Source organism: Acinonyx jubatus, chromosome E4 (assembly GCF_027475565.1).
Source record: "Acinonyx jubatus isolate Ajub_Pintada_27869175 chromosome E4, VMU_Ajub_asm_v1.0, whole genome shotgun sequence".
NCBI lineage: Eukaryota > Metazoa > Chordata > Mammalia > Carnivora > Felidae > Acinonyx > Acinonyx jubatus.
This window is the reverse complement of record NC_069395.1, coordinates 68,272,839-68,286,398: the sequence shown is the minus strand read 5'-3', so window position 1 is coordinate 68,286,398 and position 13,560 is coordinate 68,272,839. Positions and strand designations below refer to the sequence as shown.

At 47.8% G+C, this 13,560-nt stretch overlaps 1 protein-coding gene across 8 annotated transcripts in view; it reads left to right on the top strand.

The window, feature by feature from the left end:
• The first annotated feature begins 1,292 nt into the window (after positions 1-1,292).
• The window catches only part of DISP1 (dispatched RND transporter family member 1), a 185,044-nt gene continuing 172,776 nt past the window's right edge, over positions 1,293-13,560 (top strand). For 5 of the 8 annotated variants that reach the window (XM_027046442.2, XM_027046430.2, XM_027046433.2 and 2 more), the window contains exon 1: positions 1,614-1,756. The gene's annotated coding sequence lies outside the window, so the exon portion shown is untranslated. Of the gene's footprint in view, positions 1,757-11,526; positions 12,878-13,560 lie in introns of those variants that run through there. The other 3 variants (XM_027046439.2, XM_027046436.2, XM_053208880.1) reach the window with 3 other exon arrangements.

Genomic DNA, 13,560 nt, shown 5'->3' with positions numbered 1-13,560 from the left:
GACCAAAACCCATGCTGCAGAGACTCTCAGCTGTTTGGGTTTGAGACAGATCGACTTCAGTTTGCTATGCCAGTGAGTCTGGAGCATGTGGCTCAGTGCCCACTCAGCAGGGGCTCTGGGAGCAGATGCCCTTGAACAAGGACGTGCTATGCATACACTCCTCGAGCTTACTTCAGTTGCAAGCAGAAGCCTTCCCTGGCTCGTCAAGCAAAAGAATGTTTTGGAAATACACAGGGATTATCACCTGTAATCAAAGAAGGCAGGGCAGGTCCTGGTCCTCAGCAAACGGTGTTAACAGACCTTTTCTTTAGGGTACAGCCATTTATGTGACTGTTCTAAGGGCTACCTTCTGTGTTTTCCTGTGCCATATGTTAAATTCCTGGAGGTGGGGGCCTGGTTGAGGATGTGTCCATTTCTGGACTCATCTGTTTTACAGGGACATGACCAACCTGTCCCACTTTTCCTAGGACCATCCCAGTGTTTTAAGTGCCAAAATTCTAGTGTCCTGGGATCCCCCTCAGTCCTGGGCAAACCAGGACACTTGGTCACCTAGGAACATGGTCACTTTACATACATGGTATATGGTCCTTTGAGGGGACCTCTCTATTTACTAGGGGTATTTCTACCACAAGCAAACAATCGTGGTGAGCTATATGGAAACATTTCATGACATTTCGCGGAGTGCCTGTTACATTCTACTTCTTGATGGGGGGGGGGGGTGCACGCATGTGTGTACACACACAAACACACGCGCGCACACACGCTCTTCCTAGTCTCTCAAGGACACACCTCTCCACTACATGATTCGGTGATGTCACGCACCACCACAAAGCGACTGCTAACCTCCCCAACGTGGGCAAGCGGGAAGCTGCACCCTTCTGCTGGGTGTGGGGCTGATGTCGTGCCGTGTAGGCAGACTGTCTACATGTTGTCCATTCTTCCTTCTCTGCTGTTGACAATCCTATCTGTACCTCTCACAACATAACCCGAGAGCGAGAGAAAAAAATTGTCATACCTTTTCTTCCTAAAGAGGAAAGGGGGGACTTGGCGCGCAAGAAAGTATTGATTAAACACTAGCAGCAAGCGAAACAGCCATAGAGGTAACCGTCCTCATCCCTGTGGCTGGTAACGAAGCCTCATTACCCTTCTAAGGGCTCAGTAGTTCCAGCGGGCATTTCGGTTGGTTGGGGCGATCCGCCCAATGCGGTGATATGAGGGGTAAGAGCCCTGCTGGTCCCCCCTTAAAGGCCTTGATCACTGTTATGGCGTCCCCGATGCAGCCCCCCCATCCCCGCGGCGCCCCGATGCAGCCCCCCCGGCTCCCCCGTGCGGCCGGGCTCTCTCCGACGCCCCTCTCTCCCGCAGGCCCTCCCGCCTCCTCCGATCTCCAGCGCGCGCTCGTCGCTCCCGACCGTCTCTCCGAGAAGGGGGGCGGGGGGACTTGCACCTCCCGTCCCGCAGCGCCGGTCCCTCTCCCCGCCCGCTCGCGTCACCTTCCACCCCGCAAAGCGGAGCTCCGCGTCTGGGCCCCGCGGGGCCCCACCGCCACCACCAGCCCACCAGCCTGCGGCCACGAGGAACCCGCGCCCCTGCCCGCGGCCTGGGGGCGGAACTTCCGGTCCCCCGCGCGGACGCCTTCCGGCGCCAGGCGGAAGCCGGCTCCGGCTCCGCGTTGGGGCCGGAGCGTCCCGGACGCCTGTCTCCTCAGTGGACGCGTCTTGGCCACGCCGCCGCCGCCGCGCGACGGGGAGACCGGGTAGGGCCGGGAGGGCCGGGGGGACCGGGGCGCCCCGCGCGGGCGGAGGGCGACCGAGCATGGCCGGGGCCGCGGGAGGGGTGCCGTGAGGGGCGGGGGGCGCGGGTGGGAGGGGTCGGGGCGCCCAGCCGCGTAGCCTCGCCGCGGGTCCGTGCTGGCTTCCGGATGTGTGTGTGGGTTGGAGGGTCATCGGACGCTCCGGGGACACTCGAGGTCTCCCTTCAGCCGAGTCCCCTTCGGGCTGCACTTCTTTGTCACAGGAATTTAGCAGCCCTTCCTCCGGTCGGGGGCTCGGACCCCAGGCCCCACGTACAGTCGCCCACGCCCCCGACTGAGCCAGCAGGCGCCCGCGGACCATAGTGCTGTCAGGCTGACCGCAGTTCTCGTTCTGGAACCCTCCGTGGCGCCAGAGTTTAGCTTGTGCTGCTTCCAGTGCCCCGAGCGACCTCGTCAGCACGCTTGGAGCTGCGGAGAGGATCGCAGGGAGCTGTGTCTGCGCTTGTACTGGAGCCCCTATGCGTTAGTGACTCGGTTTACCCAGTGAGGACAGTCTAGGTGCGGTTTCAGCGGATTACACCCAGTCCCTAGGATACGGGTTAGTGACTCCGTTTACTCAGTGAGGACGCTCCAGGTGCGGGTGCAGCCGATTACACCCAGTCCCTAGGATACGGGTTAGTGACTCGGTTTACCCAGTGAGGACCATCCAGATGCGGGTGGAGTGGATTACACCAGACCCTAGGGTTTGGGTGAGTGACTCAGTTTACCCAGTGAGGACAGTCTAGGTGTGGGTGCAGCCAGTTACACCCAGTCCCTAGGGTTTGGGTTAGTGACTCGGTTTACCCTGCAGATGCGGGTGGAGTGGATTACACCCAGTCCCTAGGATATAGGTTTGTGACTCGGTTTACCCAGTGAGGACAGTCTAGGTGCAGTGGGTGCAGTGGACTATACCCAGTCCCTAGGGTTTGGGTTAGTGACTCGGTTTACCCAGTGAGGACCCTCCAGATGCGGGTGGAGTGGATTACACCCAGTCCCTGGGGTTCGGGTTAGTGACTCGGTTTACCCAGTGAGAACAGCCTAGGTGCGGGTGCAGCCGATTACACCCAGTCCCTAGGGTTTGGGTTAGTGACTCGGTTTACCCTGCAGATGCGGGTGGAGTGGATTACACCCAGTCCCTAGGATATAGGTTTGTGACTCGGTTTACCCAGTGAGGACAGTCTAGGTGCGGTTTCAGCGGATTACACCCAGTCCCTAGGATATGGGTTAGTGACTCGGTTTATCCAGTGAGGACAGTCTAGGTGTGGGTGCGGCCGATTACACCCAGTCCCTAGGGTTCGGGTTAGTGACTCGGTTTACCCTGCAGATGCGGGTGGAGTGGATTACACCCAGTCCCTAGGATATAGGTTTGTGACTCGGTTTACCCAGTGAGGACCCTCCAGATGCGGGTGGAGTGGATTACACCCAGACCCTAGGGTTCGGGTTAGTGACTCGGTTTACCCAGTGAGGACAGTCTAGGTGTGGGTGCGGCCCATTACACCCAGTCCCTAGGGTTGGCTACCCCAAGGCCACAGACTGTGTTGAGTGTTCCCGGAACCATGGTGTCTCACTCACAGTAAACACAGGTGGTTTCTCTAGTGGCCAGGGAGGGGCGTGTCGGCTTACTTTGTCATTACTGCAGCTCATGCTGAGTATTCTCCTCATTGTCTACACTGCATGTGATTTTTATTGGCTGCGCTTCCTAAGGACATCGTACAGCCTCTCACTTAGGTGTAATTAGAGACTCCGACCTGAAAAGGCAAATTGGGTTTTGCCACAAACTGGGCACCCAGCAGGGCAGTCCTCGCGCTGTCACTGTTGGAGGGGACAGCTGCCTAGCGCCTTCCTCCTCTTGGGTGCTAGACTACGTCGGTGCAGGTCGCCCGGAGACCAGGTTCGGGGGTCTGACTTGCACTAAGTGAACTAGAACGTTCTGTGTTTGTTGGTGCCTCAGTGTATTGCTGACTTGTAAATCCCTCACCCCCCCCCCCCCCCTTTATCAGGTGTAATTGACAGACAAGAACTGTGTGTATTCTAGGCGCACCGTGTGGTACACATTTTGATGTACATTGTGACATGATGGTCACAATGAAGCTGATGACACGTGGTCACCAGTACCTAACCGTGTTGAGATCTACCTCGTCCAGATGTCAGATCACAGTGTTACTAACGCTTATGAACTCTTGATGGACTTGAAAATCTGTACTTGAGTTGGGTGTAATCTCCTTATATTTAGGAACATAGCTGATATTTACAGGTGGAGAGCAGTGTCTAGAAATAAACAGTGCTTCAACATGTAATTAACTATAGTGGGTAATTTCTCAAACTAGAAAATGGTAAAATGACCTGATCTTTATAGTTATTGTGTTGATTGCTGTGTGGATTTCTCTATATATCTTCATTTAATCTGTTTCTTTAAGTTAGACAGTGTTCCTTTTCTGATAAGGCTTGTTCTGAATTGTCCGTAAAATCTTGGTTTAAGAAATGTATTCCCCCCCCCCCAAAAAAAAAAAAGATATGTATTCCTCCCCCTTTCGCTTGGTTTTTGGGAGGTAAAACAGTTGGGAAAGTATGCAGATCTTTAGACTTTAGTTTGCGGCTGAGGAAGTGCTTATTTTTGAAACACAAGAGCCCGCCCTCTCTGGCAACTGTCTAGTTATATGTCTGAATGATATATTTGAAATTGGATTGCTGTGTGTTCTGGATAATCTCTGGGATTTTTCTTTGTTCTAATCATTGAGTAAAATTCTAAGTTTTCTGTAGATGAACCCAAGTGTTGTTCTGTAGGATTTAGATACATTTTACACTTTAACCAATAGTGGAAATTTTAATAGGGCTGGGCAAATTACTAGTTATTCTTAACGGATTTATTACTTATTTTTGTTTCTGTGATGGCAAAATGCGTAGCTGTGCAATGGGAGAACTACTAAGAGCGATGGCCCGGGCTGTTTTTATATTCACGTATTTACACATTGCTTTCCATAGTCACCTGTTTGTAATATGTGCAGTAATTTGCTATATTGGGATTTTGGGCTCTGTGCTCCCTGACTGTCAACCTTATAATTACATAGTCCGCTCTCTGTTACCCGTATACCCCATTAGAAGGGCACCCCCTGCCGTTTGATGGTATTGATGAAAGGACGTGTTGATCTGCAGACCTGCTGTCCAGCTGCAGGGCCTGTGACGCATGCTGGCTGTCACCAAGATTAGCTGAGGCATCGTCAGCCTCTTCTTTTAGTGGGACTTTCTGCCCTTTCTGTGCTGCTGAGTTAGACCTTTTCTCTCAGTGACTGAGATGACGTTGGCCTCAGCCAAAAGGGCTGTCGGTATAGCCTAGTTCGTTCTGCTGACCTTGATTCCATAACTCTTGGCAAATTTTTTGCCCTCCTGACATGCAGTTATGGCTGTGAACCATTTGTTTACGTTGTTATTGTTTGAAAAACAGTTTAAATACTGAATCATGATTGGATTATATAACTGGACTACACTTACTTTTGCTTGGAGCGAGGCATCACATTAAATTCTACAGGAACCATTCTATTGAAGTGATAGTTGCAAATACCAGAAAATACACTGATTGTCATTAGTCTTTGTTCTTGTTATGAGTTTTGTTTGTTGGTTCGTTTTAGTTTGAGATCCTCATGAAAAGCAAAACTGTCCAGTAGGAGATGGGGGGGAGGGGATGTTAGGAGGTGATGGTGGGGGCTTTCTGCCGTGGTTGTATCTCACGTCGTTTACAGTTATCAGTGCTTGGTGGTAATACAAAGAAGAAAGGTGTAGTTGGCTTTATCATTGTTTTAAGATACCGTACAGACAGTCCTCTCCTTTATCGCCTGCGGGGCGTAGAGAGAAATTCCTCCTGCCGCTCCCACCTGCCTGCGGGAGAACGACCTGGCAAAGGCTCTTAAGTTGGAAAGCTTACGTGGTCGTTGGGAATCGTGCAGAGGCTTGAGGGAAGGATTGACATGTGAATAAAGAAACAAACATTGAGGTTTATTTTAGCATTGGTATTTTTCGTGGACATTGACGGGAACACTGCGCATACGAGAAGACCAAGCACCGTGTACGAGTGACCTCGTCTTAGTTAAAGCGGAGATGATCGGGCCGACCCGGGAAGTGATGCGTTGTCAGGTTCTAGACTTTCCCACAAGAACTAGTGACCACACAGATAAGAAGTATTGGAGTCAATACCGAACATTTCACACCTAGGCAGTGACTATTGACTTGGTCTTTCTTTCCTGAGAAACAGTTACTGGTTCCAGTTTGCTCGGTGCTGCAGCTGGAAAGTACCTTGGGAGATACTCTGACGGCACTCCTTGGAGCCTTGGAGCGTGGCGAATGTTGACCAGCCACGACGGGTGGGCTTCAACTTCCAGACCTCTGTAGCCTCTGCAGGCTCTTATCATCCTGACGGGGGTTGTAATGCCTGTGTCAGCCTGTGCTTGTGACTTAACACGTTTTCCTTTGATCTCAGAATAAGCGGTCAGCTCGCGTCCATTCCAGTCACCTCTTCTTTTTTTTTTTTTTCTCTTGGTGGATCGGAGTTTTCTTTCACACCTGCCGGCTCAGAGGAGATCGTTCTCCAGAGATCTGAGCCCTGAGCACAGCATGGGGGACAGTTTATCCTGCGTTACTTCCGCATTCCGCACTAGTCGTAATTTGGCGCCCAAGGCAAGCAGGGCAGGAGGAAGCACCCGGAAGAGGAGTGTCTAAGCTAGGAACTAGAGTCCTGTTAGTCCTGGCCTCTTATGGTGCAGAACTTTACTTAATTTTCCCAACGTTCCCCCCTTGGATGCTTTTTTAAAAACATCTTTTTTAGTAGGCATCACCCTTTAGCTCTAGGGGTTGGTACTCTCGGAGGGCTAAGATGCGTGTTGCAGTCCCAGGTGATGTTGAGGGACCTGGTCAGGGTTTGTATGGTGTCCGCCACAAATTCAGGCCCGTTGTCACTGTGTATGGTTAAGGGCAGACCAAACCGAGGCATCATTTCACGTAGAAGAGCTTTGGCCACCTCACGACTTCGTTCCGTCCTGGTCGGGAAGGCTCTGACCCATCCTCAGTACGCGCAGATTATTACGAGGAGGTACCTGAATCCTTTGCTTGGTTGCATATCTGTAAAGTCCACCTCCAAGTCTTGGAAAGGGGTGGGTTTCTGGCAACCGTCAGACCAGGTTTAGGGAGGATATGGCTTGCGTATTTAGAGATTGATGAATTAGCCAGGCCTCAAGTACATAATAAAGCACGAAAGTCTTTATCTGTCGATGGGTCTACAGTGAGAACAGTCTTGGCATGCAATGGTTGGGGGGAACCCATCCCATTTTCTAGCTGTTTAAATAATCATATGCCCACGGGGTCTTATTATTATCCCCACAGAATAACAAGCACAGAAGATTGTCTGTACATGAAATACTGTGACAATTTTTCTGAAGTTTACCTCAAGTTGTGTAGGTTAGGCACACAACAAACATTTAAAGGCAGTCGGAGCTAGAATTTAACATCCATAACTGTGCGCTGTTGAAACATAGTTTTTCTCTCTAAAAACCCTCATTTCCAGAGATGGCCAAATCAAGACCGATGCATTTGTAGAACAAGTCACGTCTTAAGAAACCTGGCCTAATTATTTACATCAGCTCAGCAAGAATAGCGATTGATCCTGAGGATCTGTTAAAGTTTGCTTTCCTGGAACCTTTTATAAGGAATCTCCAGATTGAACTTTTCGTAGCCTCTCCAGGCCAGAAGCCAAGCCAAATACTTGCCATCAGACAGGCCTGCAATACCTGTGGAACGGGGTGAATTCCTCTTCACAAGGTCCCCAAGATATCCTGAGGTTCCTGCACCTGCCAGGAAGTGACCTTCTTTACTGCTGGGAACTCTGTAAGCAAGGTATCCGGCCAACATTTCCAAGGGCCTTTATCAAGTCAACTCTTAATCTGTAGTCCTTAGTTATCAAAAAAAAAGCAGAACAGCATCCTTTTTAGGAACACTTAACCTGTTCTGTAATAAATGCCTTGTTAACCCCTCGGGTAAGACTGTCTTTGTACTTTTAGGATCCCTGTACTTTCCGTTTAGGATCCCTGCTTGAAAAGGACTTCCTCCCTGGTCTGTTCACGCAGCTTTATGTTGGTTGATGTTTCAAGAGTCTAGGTTTTTCATAACCCTTTTTTAAGGGGGTGAGCAAAGCTTAGAAGAGTCTGACTAATGTAGAATAATAACTGGTAATTTGTGTATAAATATTCACAGAGTGCTTTTCTTATATCGTCATTTGGTCCTTAGGCAGGATTGAATGTCAGGGACAGAAACCCTGAGCTTCAGGAAGGTTAGGTGACCAGCCCGGTGATGTCTTCTGGAATGAGGTGCTGGACCTGGGGTGCAATCCCAGGTCTTTATCTGGACTCACCTGTTCAATTGCGTCTCAACTCTTGGGCCCTTATACATCAGGTATTTTTAAATGTATCTTGGAGCCCCTTTGGCTTTCTCATTTCTTCTCCCTTGTCACCAAACTAACTTGTCTCCGGGGAAATAAGTTGCTGACTCAGCTTAATTGTTCTCTTCTGCAATTAAAGTACTATCATCGCGGGATTAGCGTGAACCTGTAGCAGTCATGTAATGCAGTCTTCTGCCTGATCTGGATACTCTCATAACCCTTTCCTTCCCAGAGTATTTATGGCCCTTGCAGGAATACTTAGAGTAACAAGGTGTTCACTTTCTGGTGCAGCCTTGGTTCATTGTTGGGTTATTCTTTTCCTTATAACAGGTCCAAATTGCCTGTTGTGGTTTTTGTGTTTTAGTTATATCATCCAGAGCAACACTGAAAATCTGTTTTCTCTTTGCAGTGTAAAATTTTGTCATCTATTTAAGGATAACTGTCTCTTCTCCAGGTTAAATAATGCCAATACCTACATGTGCTACTGTCCCGATCATCTTATTCTGGCTCCACTAGGTTGTCAGTATCTTGAAAATATGGCTTCCCTAATTGTCTACACTATTTTATTTTATTTTTAAAATGTTTACTTAGTTTTGAGAGAGAGAGAGAGAGAGAGAGAGAGAGAGGGAAAGAGAACAAGTGGGGGAGGGACAGAGAGAGAGGGAGGCACGGAATCTGAAGCAGGCTCCATGCTCTGAACTGCCAGCTCAGAGCTCGATGCGGGGCTTGAACCCACGAACTGTGAGATCATGACCTGAACCAGAGTCAGACACTTAACTGACTGAGCCATCCAGGGGCCCCTGTCCACACTATTTTAGATGTCTGATCAAGGCAGCAAATATGGGGGCTTTTCCTTCCTGTAGGGTGGACACCTACTGTCATATTATTGCACATTCAATACTGTTGAAGTTTAAAATTACATTAACATTTAAGCAGACACATCTAGCTCTTATATTAAGCATTTGGTAAACCACAGCTCCCAAAATTATATGGGAAGTCTGTTAATCTGCTCCCTCTACCTGTACAGCTGGTTTTTGAACTCATCTACAAGACTTTACGTTTATTCATGTTAACTTTGATCCTGGCTGGGTTTCAGAAGCTCAACATTTCAGCTTGTAGTGATCTGTTTTTGTTCCGTTTTCTAACACACTTATCCTTTTCAGCTTTTGTGTTTATAATGCTTATCCCTTAAAGCTTGGTTGAGTCAGGGCTGGCTTTCATTATAGCTAAGTAGCTAATGCTCCTTGTGAGGCTTTGCGGCAGATCACCTACGGGTAATTTTATACCAGGTTTTCCGTGGAGAAGGGTGACAAGTGATAGTTCTCTGGATCTGGTACCCTTATTCCCTGGAAGACCCAAGAATTACTTATAGGCCAACCCAGAGTTGTGTCGGATTTTCCGCTCCCTACCACTCACTTTCACACGCATGTCTCCAAAGGATAGAGAAGACCAATTGCTGGAATTGTGTTCCTAGGCACCTGGCTCTCTCCTACCCCTCCAGACTGGATGTTACCACTTAAACCTAGAATAGTTGAAACCTTGATTCAAAGAAAGCCTCTGGGACCTGCCATTTCTTATGTTAATGATTTTGCTTGAAGTTCATCTTTCAACTATGTATGAACTCTTACCCAGCTGCCATGAGCTATAAAAAAGATTTAAAAAAAAGATTTATGGAGGGAAATGATAATAAATGTCCTTGGAAACTACACTTGCCAGTGGCCTCAGTCCATTATTGTAATCGAGATATACAGTTATACCTATGGGTTATGTGGAGATCGACATAGATTGTATGTAGAGATTATTTTCATTTTTAGTCAGTGTGAAACCTTTAAATCCCAAACTAGTAATCTCTCATAGACAGCGTTTCTAAGCTCTAGTTCAAATCTTAGTTTTTTATCTCCATACTTTTAACATTACGGTGGCTTATAGCTAAGTCTAGATTTGAGAAAAGTCTATCAGTTGTGAGATTAATTCTGTATGTATTAGATGGCATATGGGGAGTGAGACATGAAATAACTGAGTTTTTATTGAGTCAGCAACAGGACGGCAGAGGAGTGGCTCAGGATGCGTGGCTTCTAGAAGTGGCTGTGCTGCTCATGCGCTGTGGCCGGGCGAGGGGCCTGTTCCGGTAACGGGGTAGGTACATCCCTCTCAGCCTCCGTTGCTTAGTTCCTACTGTGGTAAGTCCTTTTCTGAAGCTAGACATGGCTGTGATCTGTGGCCTCCGGGCCCCTCTCTAGCTCTGATATTCTGGAGCTGTCCGGTCCAGTCGTGACCAGTCACAGGTGGCCACGCGGAACCTCACTGCACGTGCCCAGATGCCACATGTGGCCGTGGTTATCACACCAGAGGGTGTGGGTAAGTGTCCTGGTGGACGCTGTTCTAGAGCCTGCCCTGTGTAAAGCCAGGGACAGATCCCAGTAGCACAATTTAATGTGGAAAATGGGCTCATTAGGAGAGTCTGTGTCTGGTGCACAGGGGCAGTTGCCTCAGTGACGGCTGGGTTCTTTCATTGACACGTAATCACTGCCGGGTGCCTTCACCAGCAGGTGCGAGTAGTTGCACAGACAGACACAGTGTGCTGGAGGGCTTAGACGTCCTATGCACTTGGTTTGCACAGCCCTTTCTTGTATCTGTCATACCACAGAGGACAGAGGACACGGGAACTGCCCCTCTGTTGTGAGATCTCTGTTTCTGTGAAATGGCTTCGGAGGGCCAGTGACAGCTGCTTTTGAACAAATGCATTACATCTGTGTCCAGAGTGTGGACAAGAGTGCTGTCTGTGTTAGGGGAATTTGGCTAAACAGGTATCTTTAGACCAGTGATTTTTAACCTGTCAGATCCAACACTCTATTTTTATAACAGGTATTTTACAGTTCCTCCTTTACCATCCTGAAATGAATTCATAGGCATACTGTACTTACAAATCTGATGGCAAAGAAATGAACACAATTTCTAACTATGATATAAAGGAGGAATAAAAATAAAATCATTAAAAAATGATTTAAAATATTTTTAATATGCGTGTGTTCGATACATTCCAGATGGTCAGCGTTTTGTGTCTGTGTCTAGAATTACTGTGGATGAGATGGTTACAAATGCACACTTGTGCGGGTGGATTGTACTTAACGTATGTGGTGCCATTGAGGTGATTTTCCAAAATGGCGCATAATTTGGTAAAATGCAGAGAATAGTTAGGTATGGTCTTGCCTTGGCTTCAAAGCAGTTTTATTTTGGGAAAATTTGGTGATTATTAAAAGTGTGAAAAAGATAGTTTGTATTTTTTTTAATGTGTTTATTTATTTTTGAGACAGAGACAGAGCATGAGCAGTGGAGAGAGGGAGACACAGAATTTGAAGCAGGCTCTAGGCTCTGAGCTGTCAGCACAGAGTCTGATGGGGGGGCTCGAACCCACAGACTGTGAGATCACGACCTGAGCTGAAGTCGGACGTGTAACTGACTGAGCCACCCAGGCACCCCAAGATAATTTGTATTTTTATGTTACGTGGTGTTACACTCGAGTCTTAGGTAATTTAGACAGGCTTTCCATCCACATGTATTTCTGGTGGGTTGTTAAAAACGCAGAGGGACACCTGGGTGGCTGAGTCGGTTGAGCGTCAGACTCTTGATTTTGGCTCAGGTCATGACCCTGGGGTCGTAGGATTGAGTCCTGAGTCGGGCTTTGTGCTGGGATTCTCTCTGTCTTCCTCTGTCCCTGTCCCCCACTTGCGCGTGCTCTCTCTTAAAAAAAAAAAAAAAAAGACAAAAGTCCAGCGTCAGTATTAAAGAATATTGTGATTTATTAGTCATACCTGCCATGGATAGAATGAAGACGTCTGGGTAGGACTTGCCGTGTATTCCGCCTCTGTTCAGTGGATCCTGACACCTCCCCCCCAGGGGCTTTGGAAAGATGCTGGAGAGGGTTTTGGTTGTCACAGTGATGGGTGTAGGTGTGTGTAGTTAGCACTTAAGATTTGGGAACCAGGGATGCTTTGGACAGCTGTACACAATGGGAAAATATCCTGTCCAAAAATCTTGCTGTCCTCATTGAGGAACACTGTCCAGCTTGGAGAAGAGTCTGATTATGGTAACCGTTCTGCGCAGGATGGTCACTGGGACTTAAACAGAGACCAGATCTCTCTTTGTTGGGGATATTGTTATGGGTACCTTGACATTGAGTGGGGTATGGTACCATATGGTCTTCAGGGTTTTTTCTGGCTCTGTGATTGCCTGAGTTAAGTCAGGGGTCAGGAGACTGCACCCCTCAGGCTAAATATGTCCTGTTGTAGTAGATAAAGTTTTATTAGAACACAGTTCTGTTCATTCATTTATATATTGTCATTGGCTGCTTTGGGGCTACAGTGGCAGAGTCAGGTAGTTGCCGTGGAGATGTTTTGGCCTGCAAAGCCTGAATACTGCTGGCCTCTTTACAGGAAAAGTTTCTAGATATACCACGTATCAGGAATGTTTTTTGAAGGACACCAGTGTGTGAATTGATTACTAAGTATGTGATTCTTAGATCTTTAGTAGTTTTCTGTGTGTAGTGATTCTGAAGTCTTTTCTGTGTCCCTGTAGCACTGAAGACTAGCCACGAGACAGATCAACAGTAAAACTTGGAGCAGAATTCACGGCTTGAATTTGCAGATGTCACTAAGTAGTCCAAGGTCTGTGCCAATTTTGTGTGGCTCTTCAGCTTTGGGATTGGGCTGATCGTTGATTTCCTCACAATGGTGATATACGAACTGGTAGTTAGGAAATACTTTCAAAGCCAGGACAGTGAGAAAAAAATTGCATCTCACAATCTTGTGAAATCAGCTCTGGAGCTTGAAAATTCCATGTAGGGAACGTCACTGTTCTTTCCCCTCCTATGGATTTTAATAAAGAAAAGTTGGCATTGTGCGGAAGGTACTAACAAAATAACCTTCTGAGCACTTAAAATATTAAAATGCTTTAATATTTTAAAGAGGTTACAAGAAGCAGACATCTGTTCACCTTAACTTAAAAAAGACAAAAAAGGGGCACCTGGGTGGCTTAGTCGATTGAGTGTCCGAGTATGGCTCAGGTCATGATCTCATGGTTCACGGGTTCGATCCCCGCGTCGGGCTCTGTGCTGACAGCTCGGAGCCTGGAGCCTGCTTCTGATTCTGTGTCTCCCTCTCTCTCTGCCCCTCCCCGCTCACATTCTGTCTCTCTCTCAAAAATAAACATTAAAAAACCAAGCAAGAAAGAAAAATAAATACCTGTTTGAGTCTTTTGGTATGTTGGTATATATTAGGGTTCTCCAGAGAAACAGCCAATATGGTATATGTGTGTGTGTGTTTTAAAAGAGATTTATTTTAAGGAATTG